Below are 13,622 nucleotides of genomic sequence, written 5' to 3' on the forward strand. Positions count from 1 at the left end.
CTACTCCAAATGAATAGAGTAGTACCGGGACGGCAAGGATATTCGTTGCAGATACTTTGTTCCTCGCCGACAGTTCGGAAGACCAAATCTGTCGGATGAGACCTTTATATCTGCTTCGGAGAGTATCCTTTATAGATGTCACATCCTGAATGCGGCTCTGTGGCACACCCAGGTATGTATAAGTCTCTCCAGCGCAAAGGTGTCGTATGGCGCTTCTATCAACGAGCTCAGGATCTTCAGGGATGCCATTAAGTTTTCCTCGCTTCAAATAAACCTTGGCGCATTTGTCTAACCCAAATTCCATTCCAATTTCCTTAGTATATCGTTCGACAATCCCCAGAGCTAGATGCAGTTGCTCTCTGTTTTTTAGCATAGATCTTAAGATCATCCATGTAAAATACATGAATGACCTTGTACTTTCGATCTGCAGGTTTGCCGCACAAGTACCCGTCGGAATGGCGCAGTGCTAGAGATAGTGGCGTAACTGGAGGGTCTTGGAAGAGTCGAGATGGGTCAGAGAGAAACTGTTGATTTTCTCTGACGCTCTAGACTTCTCTTAGTGTCAGATAGTATCCGTATTCTCTCAACAATGTGCTGCCTGATGGTCAGCAGCTTTGACTTGTTAAGTGTGTGATAACGGGTCCGGAGTTCGCGCGCGAACTTTCGAACCTTGGCGGTAAAATTTCTGCCAGATGTAATGTAGTCAATCACACATTGAATGCGGGACGCGTACTGTCTTGCCCAGCCTATCTTTATGGCAAGTTGATGCATTCGTCTTTTGGTTTTATAATCAGCCATTGGTTTTGTTTTACGGTTCGCATCGGCCAAAGCTCTCGCTGCATTATACACACAATAATTGATAGCCCAGAGGTCGGATTCATCGAAAAAATGTCCACGAAGCTCGTCATCCATTTCATCCTGATCTTGAGGCTTGAGAGAAATCTTTGGTGTCGTACCCTAAGAACACGAAGCGACCCAAGGACTACCGCCTTCTGCATTTTTCACGCAAGTGTTTTGGCATATTGTTGACATGCAGGGATGCTTTTTAGGCGATTAGCGAGTGAAAGCTTGACACCTCCAAGAGCGCCGATGATAAGGACGATTAGTTTAACAGAATATTCCGGGTACAATCGTTGCAACTCCCTTCTAATGTCTCAATACCTCTCTTTCTTTTCATTCTCCTTGGCTATGATGTTTTTGTCAGCTGGTGCCAAAAATTCGATAACGAACATGGTTCGCTTCTCGAAGCCAAGAAGAACCATGTCAGGCCTCGAGTATATTTTTTTATACTTTTCTATACTTTTTTAGTTACGCTTATCTTGGAAAAATAATAATGAAAAATGTTTGTAGAGTATATATAACGTTTTACTTTCAATAATACGTAAAAATGTAGAATTTTTCTTTTTGTGTTATATTTGGGTCGCTTATCTGAAAAACTGCACACGAGCTCAGCGAAATCGCGGTAAAATTTCAGCCTTAACCACGTCTCACGTCCTTGAGATAGGTGGTTACAGTCTGTGATGGAAACCATACGACGATCCGGCAAAAGACCGCCTTCTGCATTTTTCCTGCAAGTGTTTTAGCATATTGTGGACAAGCAGGGATGTTTTTCAGGCTATTAACCATAGAAAGCTTAACAACTCCAAGAGCACCGATGATAAGGACGATTAGTTTAACAGAATATTTCGTGTACAATCGTCGCTACACCCTTATAAAGTACTTTCCCTTTTCCTTGGCTATAATGTTTATGACAGTTGCTGCCGAAAATTCGATAAAGAACATGGATCGCTTTACGAAGTCAAGGAGAACTATGCCAGGCCTCGAGTGTGCAACAGAAACAATTGTCTAGAATATAAAGTTCTAGTGTATGCGGCACTTCTTATTCTCGACAATTGACTATATTTCCCTAGGAGCATTTATCAAACCGACATTAAGGTTAATGCCGTTCGTTTCAAAGATATCGTCATCGAAAGTCAAGCAAGGAGAGAGTGATGCGAAAAAACCACGGTTTTCATCCTTTCGCGAAGGATATTTTCCAAACCAATTGTTGTACATAAACAAATGGGGACTTGTATGAGGCGCAATAAAGTTAGCTTTATTATGGTATAAGCTGTGTTTTTATCCAATTTTTTTCTTATACGTAAATTACAAAAATATGCAGCTGTTTTGGAGGGGCCCTCCTATTGTGAACGGATAGTAGTCATCTGCATTGGGCCTGTAATGAGTCAGTCCTGGCTGGTAATACTCCGCAGTACTAATGAGTGGTACTGCACACCAGTACTGCTTCTGTTCTGTGTATTTAATTCTAACACCTAATGCTACTATACTCTAAAGATATAACAAAAAACGTGTGTCAAAAATAAATGATAATTTTTGCGAGTATTTTGTCCATAAATGTTAATGTTCATAATTAGAATATATTGCATTTTTAAACATTATACTACAAATAAAGTTTCTAACGCTACAAATTTCGAACGTACTATACATCTATACCTGAGTCTGTCGCCTAGTAGTCGGAAGACTTGACCATTTCTCTGTACCGATAGCATTGAAAGTTCCCGTGTGGAAGTAATTCCTGGTAGACTGGAATTATTCTAGGGCCACTACTGGATTATTCGTGGCCGTCTGTTCACGTCGAATTAGATTGGCTGTCTTTTGACGCTATCTATACCTACTAGATAGAAAAATCCATCACGCAGTTCTATGTAGACCCACTAATGTCGCTAGCCAGAATTTGACATCACATTAAAATAAAAATTGCGTCTAAAGTCTAGCTTGGCTCTAGAGAGTACTTCGATTTGGACTTTGAAAAGGAAGGCATCATTTAAAAACTAATTAATAAAACATAACACATTACATTTTTGCAGTGCTCAAATCAAAGGAAATAGAAGAAATAAAGTTGCCTGTATTGTCAATGCTGTCACATAGCGCAGATTTGTTAATTTAATTTATCACTGAATATCGATTGATCTGACGCACAATACATTGTTTATTAGTAAACTATTAAATGAAATACAAAGCTAATATAAAAAATTATTTCTGAATAAATACATTTTATTATTAGATTTTCTAGGAAAGTAATTTTACTTTTCGTATGACATGTATCCAGTACTCATCTACATGAAAATGACATATTTCCTAATTTCAAATATTATGCAGTGCTACCAACAGCACTCAATTTTCATCATGCAGTGCAATATCAAAACTGCTACCAAAAAAGTTGGCAACAATGACGGGAACCGGATTGCAAGAATCAGATGTTTGCCATGCCGCCATTCAGTGTGAATACTTTTTCGTTTCGCGACCACGAGGTTTGAAGTTTTCCAGATCCTTTTTCGACGTTAGGGCGTTGGAATCAAGACCCAACCTCAAAACTGGATTTTCTCATTTTACTCCATAAATACTAGAATTACATATTTTCTAGATAATCAGGGCTTAGTCCTCTTTTCAATTAAATCTTTATTCGGAGTAGAACATTGGCTAATTCCAATAGTTTTTGTATAAGGTGCTTTTTTTATTCTAACACCAGCATTTGAAAAAAACAGTCTTACGTAAAAGCTGTTGAAATTAAGTAATTTTTCACCTGGAATAAAAATTTTAATTCAATGCAGGAATAGGCCCTAATGATTTTAAAAATGTGTAATTCTAATATTTATGGAGTAAAATGAGAATTCAATTTTGAGGTTGGCTTCTGTTTCCAAAACATTTACAACTGACATTTTATTTTTTATCAATAACATTTGGAAACATTCTGTCAAAAAAGCACATATGTATTTTTGGAATATTCACACGGTCGGCATAAGACTACCCCCATCATGGAGCCAAGCGTCCGCCAGTACTGTGCGAATTGCCGATTATCTGTACTGTTGTGCAAACCAAAAAGATACGTTAGTCCAATCTCACTTGAACTGAGCAAATTGAGGAAAACTGTTTGGCCAAAGAACTCTAATACCGAATAAAAATTTGAAAAATCAAGATATATAATTTGGGTAAAAATAAAGCTCCTTTCATATTTTGCAATAAAAATGTATATTCTAAACAATTTCAATCAGAACATGGACTAGCGATTTTTTACTAGTGGCTGAATGTCAAAAATACAGGGCAAAAAGAACACAAAATCACTTGCGGACGATGTCTTAATCGAAAAGCTCGAGCATAGCCTCAAAATAAATACAACATCAAAACATTCTTAAGAGACCCTCTGTATTCAGCCGGCTGACCCATACGCAAGGGTAAGCAATTCTTTTCGTTTGTAAATTTGCTCCGCATTCGGTCAATTTTATTAGGCAAAGAAGGCACAAAGTTCTTTAGGTTGTTTGAAGAAATTTTTCATTGGCATTAGGGTCTTATGAAAATACTTAATTATAAAACATGCATTTCTTTAAAAGTTTGGCATTCACTATTTGGTAAAAAAATGTGTTTTCATGCATAAACTTAGTATTTATATTTCATGCAGCTCCTCTCTCTCACTCTCTCTCCTTCTCGATCTCTCTCCATCTCTCTCTCTCTCTCTCTCTCTCTCTCTCCCTCTCTCTTTCACCCCCAAATTCCTCTCTGTGTGGTCGTCCCGTTCCGTCGCAGAAGGATGAGGTGATCTCGGGGAAGTAAATCACTTTATAATCCCACAAACACAAAAATCACAAAAATGTCAGACAAAGACACACACTTAAAGTTTGAGATGAAGTTCATGGAAAGGAACACAAAATCAACGATTGAGAATTTTTGTAAAACAGAATTTCTGTCAATATAAAAAGGATAGTTTTCGACATAAAGAAAATTAGAGACATCCGCTCCGCTTCAAATCACGAAGAAAATTGAAACAGTATTCACAGAGGTCCATCAAGTTTACAACTTACGGGGTTCAAAGGAACAGTGCTTTAATTATTGAAAGGGCTGTGGCCGTAATTCTACCTGAAAATTGAGATGACCGATTGCCGTTTGCCTTTAGGAGGCGACAACCGTAGTGACCACGTGTTCTCAAAATTTGTTTCGCTTTACATCAGGATAGTATATTTTTGAAAGTTTTTCTACTTCTGTTCTTAAATGGGATTTATAGGAATATTCTAAACAATTTCAGAGACGGTGTACACATCGTCTCATTTCTTAAGAGCTAGACCCAGGCCAAGATTCAATTAGCTAAAAAATCAAACCAAAAAGTTTTCCGCTTGCGCTGTGGAAGGAGTGGGATTTTGTCTAAAAAAGTCAGAAATTTTTATCCTGAATTCGTTGAATTTCAAATCAGTAGTTGTACGGGATAATTTTCACGTTTAACTGACAAATTCCAGAGGTCCACCATGAACATAATGATTAATGATCTGTGCAAATCAACGCGACAATTAAATAATTACATTCAGTTCTTGCAAATTAAAATAGCTTCGATGCTGCAGATTGATGCGATTAACAATTTTTACGACTCTTAGAATTTATAAATTTCAAGGTTATTTGAAGAACACAAATTTATGTGCCAACAAAAATTTGATAATTAGGTAAATGATGCTCAAACTGATAGGAACACATTTCACAACATCAGACTGAACGGTAAGTGGTTCAAAAATCTATCAGATACTGTTATACCAGAAAATGTTGCTAAAGTCTCTAGTCTAGGGAAAAATTATGGATTAAAAATAGAAAAAGATTAAACACCGGTGTACGATCTAATAGCCAGTGTTGAGTTTAACTTCAAAAAAATACCAGAGGTAGATCATGATCCCGCCAGGCTTAATATCGCGAGTAATGTATGTGGCTTTATGAAATCAGGCTACGCCGTAAAGTCAAAAATAATACAACCCTGGAAAGAAATCAGACAGGCCGAGAAATTTTCAAAAGCAAACTCTCCGATTATTTTTGTTAATGCGGACAAGGGCCATACTACCGTCGCGATGAAAATAGAAGATAATGACGCGAAAGTTAATGCATTATTAGAAGATCGGGACACTTACGTTAAAATGAGAATCGAAAAAATTTAGTAATGAACTCACTGCGAAACAGTTAAAGTTTATCACGTTAACCCTTCGAGATTATATGGCATTCCAAAAATTCACAATCCAGATGGCCCACTTAGGCCGATCGTTTCTTATGCAGGTAGTGCTACTTACTGATTAGCAACACTCACCAAAAATATCATTGCAAATAAAATTGTAGCTCCTAAATCGAGAGTGCTTAACAGCTTCGATTTAGTGAAAAAAATTAGGAATTTCAGGATAATGGCCAATCATGTCTTCGCGTCACTAGACGTGGTATTGTTTTTCACAAATGTTCCGAAAGAAAAGGCAGTCGAGACGGTTCGTAGTCGGTGGAATCAAATTAGCGAAAAAAACAAAAATTCCATGAACAGATTCTGAGGAAGGACTTCGATTATATCTAAATAGTACAGATTTTTATTTCAAAAGCCAAACTTATTTTCAAACAAATGGACTACCAATGAGCTCTCCCCTTTCGCTGATTTAAGCAGATTTATTTCTGGAGACCTGGAAACGGGTATTTCACCGAAAGTAGGTTTCCAAGTACCGTTGTATGTCCGTTATGTTGACGACATATTAGTAGCTTTTACGAAAAACGAAGTAGAAAACGTTCTAAAAGTATTGAATTCAAATGATTATGAGATTAAATTCACACTAGAGAAGGAACAAAATAGGGCGAGAAACTTTCTGGACGTAACTCTTCACAGGAATGACGTTCAAGAAATAAAGTGTAATTGGTATCGCAAACGCCCCTGGTCCGGTAGATGCCTAAATTTTGATTCAAATCACCCACAAAAATACAAAAAAGTGTAGTTTTTAATATGGTTGACAGAGCCATTGTTCATTTGGATAAACCATATCATTAAGAAAGTTTACGATTAGTGGAAGGCATACTTCGCGACAACTTTTACCCGAAAAAATTTGTTAAAGATAATATAAATTTCAGATTACATATTTTGGCATAAAATGAACAACGTAGAGTTGACGAAATAGTTCAAAACGCGGAATTTAGCTCTTTTATTGGCATTCCATATGTTGAAGGTCTATCTGAGCGAATTGCGAGGATTTTCGGGCATTATGACATAACTACGGCGCTTAAAAACAAAAGAGACCTTACGTCGTACCTGAGGCCCACTAAAGATAAATTAAATAATTTGCAAAATAGCGATTTTGTTTATGGCATTTGGTGCAAAGATCAAAATTGCAAAGCGGTTTACGTAGGCCAAACTTAACGTCCGTTAGGAGTAAGGTTTAAAGAACACAAGAAAGATACAAATAACGTCCCTAACAAACAGAAAATTCTCACTAAGCACAGTATTGAGAAAGATCATTTTATCGATTTTGATAACGCGAAAATTCTTGCGAATGAATGTCACTATTGCAAGCATCTGATGTTGGAAATGCGTCATATTGCTGGTAATGAGAATTCCGTCAATTTAAGAACTGACATGGAAAAACTTTCAAAAATATACTATCCTGTTTTAAAGCGAAACAAATTTTGAGAACACGTGGTCATTACGGTTGTCGGCTCCTAAAGGGAACCGGCAGTCGGTCATCTCAATTTTCAGGTAGAATTACGGCCACAGCCATTTTAATAATTAAAGCACCGTTCCTTTGAATCCCGTAAGTTGTAAAATTGGAGGACCTCTGTGAATACTGTTTCAGTTTCCTTCGTGATTTGAAGCGGAGCGGATGTCTCTAATTTTCTTTATGTCAAAAACTATCCTTTTTATATTTACAGAATTTCTGTTTTATAAGAATTCTCAATCGTTGATTTTGTGTTTCTTTCCATTAACTTCATCTCAAACTTTAAGTGTGTGTCTCTGCGGGACATTTTTGTTGTTTTTGTGTTTGTGGGGTTACGAAGTGATTTACTTCCTGGCGATCACCTCATCCTTCTGCGACGGAACAGGACGATCACACAGGGAGGAAGTTGACGGTGAAAGAGAGAGAGAGGGATAGAGATCGAAAAGGAGAGGAGATGAGAGAGAGAGAAGCTGCACAACATATAAATACTAAGTTGATGCATGAAAACCCATTTTTTTACCAAATACTGAATGCCAAACTTTTTATTTTAATTTGATTTAAATCTTATATGTTTAAATCTTATATTTGGCACTGAGGAGGACCCCTATCCATGGTCGAAACATTTGTTAATCTAATAATTTAAGAAATGCATGTTTTATAATTAAGTATTTTCATAAGACCCTAATGCCAATGAAAAATTTCTTCAAACAAATGACCCCGCACTAAATGTATGAGAAAATGGCTTTCGGTGGATTTAGCGAAAACTTTGTAATTTTTGAGGTTACAAGTGCCGGATAAAATATCCGTTAAAAAATCCAAAAAAATGGACAGTTTTAGCGCTATGCGGCGCTAAGCGCTCACGATCATTGAATAAAACGAATTACAACAGATTTTGTTGCAAAAGCGATGTCAACATAGAAATCACGGTTCAGATCGTATTCTGTCATATTTTCGCCTACACCGTTGACTCATATAGCGCGCTTCTCAAAACGATCAAACGCCAAGCGCCCAAGATTTTAACTTGACTAATTAATCATTTTTTTAAAGGCAGAAGTGGTACCCAAAGTAACATTAGTAACTAGTGTGTACATTCCGATAATTACATTGTACTGTTCTCAAGAGTGCCGAACGCTAAGCGCTCATGATCAGTGAGTAGAACGAATTACAATAGATTTAGTTACAAAAGCGATGTCAACATAGAAATGACGGTTCAGATTGTGGTCTGTCATATTTTCGCCTACACCGTTGACTCATATAGCGCCCTTCTCAAAACGATCAACTGCTAAGCGCCCAAGATTTTAACTTGACTAATTAATCACTTCTTTAAAGGCAGAAATGGTACCCAAAGTAACATTAGTAACTAGTGCACACATTCCAATAATAACAGTGTTCCCTTCGAAAGAGGGCCGAACGCTAAGCACCCATGATCAGCGAATAGAACCAATCCCAGTAGCTTTTGCGAAATATCAAACTATTTCTGGCTCTTGATTCGGGTTCGCTTGTTCACCTCTATTAGCAGCGTCTAGAATCCTTTGTAGCGAGGAAGTTTGAGGATACTTTACGTGTTGCTGCCGACGTGCATAAACCAGGAACCATAAAACGCTTGCAATATGTGCGCAAGTGCCAAGAGTTCTGGCCCCTGACTTACATGTGCAGTAATAACCGATAAGCGTTTCGTTATTGTCTGGTCCTATATCATCGATCTCATTGAACGCTATCCACAGCTGGTACTGACCACTTCTTGATGCGTGTTTCGTATACACACATCGCTTGTGTCGCTAAAGCTACTAGGATTGGTTCTATTGGCTGATCATGAACGCTTAGCGTTCGGCTCTCTGGCGAAGGGTACACTGTTATTATCGAAGTGCGCACTAGTTACTGATGTTACTTTGGGTACCATTTCTGCCTTTACAAAAATGATTAATTAGTCAAGTTAAAATCTTGGGCGCTTGGCGTTTGATCGTTTTGAGAATCGCGCTATATGAGTCAACGGTGTAGGCGAAAAAAAGACAGACTACAATCTGAACAGTGATTTCTATGTTGACATCGCTTTTGTAACAAAATCTGTTGTAATTCGTTTTATTCACTGATCTTGAGCGCTTAGCGCCGCATAGCGCTAAAACTGTCTATTTCTTTGGATTTTTTTTACGGATATTTCATCCGGCACTTATAACCTTAAAAATTACAAAGTTTCAACTGAATCCACCGAAAGCCATTTTCCCATACATTTAGTGCGGGTTCCTTTAATAATTAGATCAATTAAATCCGACATCTTAAAAAAACGAGTAAAGATGTCACTATACAGTTCTTTAGGTTCTTTTTCATGTGTGTACTGACGACATATATACCTTGTATAAATTTTACTACGCGCAAAGGAAGTTGCGTATCCTTTTATGTTGCATTTTTCAACTTTTTCGACTTTCTTCATTTATGAACAACCGTTTTTTGCTATAACTATTATTTATTAATCATTTTTATTAACACAGATGCTGCTTTTTCTTACGAAACCAAGTATACCAAAAACTTATTTTTCATAAAAATGTCAGTGAGGGATGATACTGAAACCTATAGTGAATTAATTTGGGCTATAATCATATCCAGATAGTAACCGAGATTAGGTATATTTCAAGTTCGAATAAAAAATATAATACGTGTGTTTATGGCACTCGTCAATTTTAGATGCAATTTTCTTGAAAACGCATTTTTCGAAGTTCTAGCTTTAAAAATGCCCTGGCGGCTTGTCTTTCTGCTTACAGAAAAAAAGTCTTACTTCTATGATGGTCTTGTTTTTATTTTTACCGTAAATTAAGCTTATGACCATGAGGGCTAAAGCGCGCCTCATTGCCATCTTATTTATAGCCCAATCTTGCTGCATCAGGTCGAAGACCAAGTGGGGTTTGTTTTGAGTACAAAAGACTAAGGGTTTGCCATAATTGTGTTTTGTTTTAAACTAAAGACCCTTGATGGCTCTTTTTAAGACATAATTATTGTTAAATTTTAGACACCAGCTTAATTTAAGCCAAAAATATAAAAAAGACCATCATAGAAGTAAGACTTTTTTCTGTGTAATAATTAGGATAAATCAATCACACAGAAAACAGTTTCTTTAAATCAAACAAAAATTTCGTTGATATACGCGGGTCAAATAAAAAATTCCTTTGAATTAAAAAAGTTTCTTTTATTTTAAAGAAATTGTTTTCAGGATGTAATTAGATTTATAATACGGGATTTATTTACGTTATATTTAGCCTCTCTTTTAAATTTATGACATGACTTGATGTAAGCCCACAGTCTGGCTACCGAGACTACTTTTAAGATTATGCAGGACCTTAATGTTAGCCTACACGGAAAAAAAATTCTTGAGGCGAACGAGTGAATCAATAATATATTAAACTTAAAGAAAGTGTCCACTTAGATTAGGTTAAACGTTTAATTAGAAGAATTAAACATTTAGTTACTTTATGTAAATTATTCTCGTAAATCAGTAATTTGGACAAAATTGCTAAGTTGGAGAGTTTATTATTTTCGACAGATTATGTATAATTTTGTTATCTGTAGATTAGAAAACAATTTAGTTGTTTTAGAAATATTTTAACTTGCACTAGTCAATCTTTCGTCTGATATCACGAAATGAATTTCCCTGAAATCCGTATAATGCATTTGGAGGTCAAGTTTGTTGTTTTTATCGCGTTTCTTGATATTTCAATATAGTTATCGCCTACAATCAAAACAATTGTAAATTATTATTACCGCATCATAAACTCTATTTAATATTAACATTCGCGCACATTTTAAGTGGTGAAAAGCGTTTAATTGTCCAAAGTAAATCTGAACTGTCACTGCTCCCGATTAGACCGTCGCCATTTTATTTCGCTGCTCCCACAATGCATCGGCGCTCTTCCGATAATTGCTTCAGACACCTATTCACAATATCCCTATTATAGCCATACTTATCAGGGTTTGACTGTACGATATCCCTGCTATTTGTAAAATGGTCAAGGATATTTATTTTCGCTGATCCAGGGATCTTTCTTAATTCCTTCGTTCATTTTCAGCTAAATGTTTAGCTATAATAAGGAATAATATCCCTGTCACAGCTCAATTTTTTTACCGTGTACTGCCGAGCTAACAAATAGTTTCTAAACCATGCAGTGGCTTCATGTAAGCCCATTTTTACGTTATCAACAACTTTCAAGACTACATCGGGTAAAACGTGTAGTTATATAAGTAGTTCTTTTTGAAGATTTCAAGCTATACTAGTTTTTAATGGTGGTGTTCTTCTTTATATTACACCTTGAAAGAAGCCCACTTTTGGTTTCGAATCAAGAGCTTTTTTTTGGGTAGAGTGCTCAATTTATACCTTAAATACCGGGAATTTTTTCGGCCCATTTCATACGGACTCCTACATCTAAGTCTCATAGAAATAAGTAGTATACTCTGTGAACCATGCCTGAATTAAAAACAAACGAAATTACGAAATGACGTTATTATACATCGTACGTCACCTATCACATCTTAAAATTGTCGTTTCTCTACAATGTGTATAAATTCAGTAAATTCAGTAAATTGCAGAGACGTATTTCATCTGAAGTTGAATAAAAACGTTTCAAACAATTGACAACTACACATACAGATGTGAATGGGCTTGTGAATAGGTGCGTTCTGCTGACACCTTTACAGCGGAATATGAAAATTTTCGTTATGTCATAATTGTGGACTTTTTTGTGCACCGATGCCGATTCTGTGGATCTTTGAGTTTTCTTAAAAAATTAACTTTTCAGTGGAAGTGCTGACGGCCAGTACCTCTACTACAGGAAATTTAAAGAATTTAAAAAATCCACTGCGCCAAAATTTTGGGTTTTTTTGGGCTCTCAAAAACTGTAAAAATTCATTTGAAAAAAAAACAACTCCTATCTTTTCAAAACCATCCTTAAAATAAAATATGCACTTGAGCTAAATGTAAGCATATCAGAATTTTGGGCTTTTTGAGCTTTTTGGGCTTTTTGGGCTTTTTTGGACGATCCCGATTTTTGGGCTCTTTTACTTTTCTCAAAATACCGACTCTTGAGTGGAGATAAATAAAATATGCACTCAAGCTAAATGTATCAGAATTTTAGGCTTTTTTGGGCTGTTTTTGGACACCCATACCGATTTTTGGGCTCTTTTATTTTTCTCAAAAAAACGAACTTTTGGGTTGAAGGTGCTGCCACTACAGAAAATTTGAAAAATTAAAAAATCAACAGCTTCAGAATATTGGGCTTTTTTGGATTATTAAAAACTGCAAAAATTAATGTTGAAAATCAACACCTGTCTCCTAAAACTTATCCTTAAAATAACTTACGCACCCAGCCGAAATGTAAGCATAGCTGAATATTGTGCTGTTTTTGAGCTCCTAAAAACACTCTTAAATTATTTTCAAAAATTAACCCTAACCCTTTAAAAAATCCTAAATAAAACAATCCATAAAACTAACAGCTAAACCTAACTAAAAATATAGATATTAAGCAAAACTAAAAATATATATACATTAAAAGTCAATGATTTAGCGGGGTTCACAAAACACAACTCAAAATTATCTAAATAAAAAGAATCATAATATTCACCTTCAAAAAACGCTAAACTCTACCCACTACCCCACAGTAATCATAAAAAAATCAAATAAAAATCACCCTTGACGAATTTAACCAAACCCTGCTCAACTGCCTTCACCAAAAAAGTGCCTAAAGATTTCAATCAAAAATAATTACCACAAAATCTTTTCCAAAAACCTTTTTCATAACATCATCTCCACAGTAACATTAAACAACACTTAAAAACTACCATTATCATATTTAAAGAAGCAAGTCTTATTCTCCATCAACTAAAACCTCTAGTTAATAAATCTATCTCAACAGTAATATTCCCCGTCACCTATAAAATACTTATCTTATTGATGTCTCACCTTCCATTAATTAAAATGATAAAAAATATTTCAAATTTAAAAAAATTACCACAGATAATTTTTCAAGACACCAGTTAATATACCTATTCCCACAATAATACCAGGTGTATACATATGAAACCGGTATTGCCATTTAGCGGCCAGTAGGCACACTTGTAGGCACTGTCGGAACTTACCATTTGTGCTAATTGGCG

At 35.9% G+C, this 13,622-nt stretch overlaps 1 protein-coding gene across 1 annotated transcript in view; it reads right to left on the reverse strand.

Moving 5' to 3' along the window:
• Positions 1-13,622, reverse strand: part of LOC117173604 — a 99,812-nt gene that overhangs the window by 31,494 nt on the left and 54,696 nt on the right. The window lies entirely within an intron of this gene.

Source organism: Belonocnema kinseyi, chromosome 5, assembly GCF_010883055.1.
Source record: "Belonocnema kinseyi isolate 2016_QV_RU_SX_M_011 chromosome 5, B_treatae_v1, whole genome shotgun sequence".
In the NCBI taxonomy this organism is placed as follows: Eukaryota; Metazoa; Arthropoda; class Insecta; order Hymenoptera; family Cynipidae; genus Belonocnema; species Belonocnema kinseyi.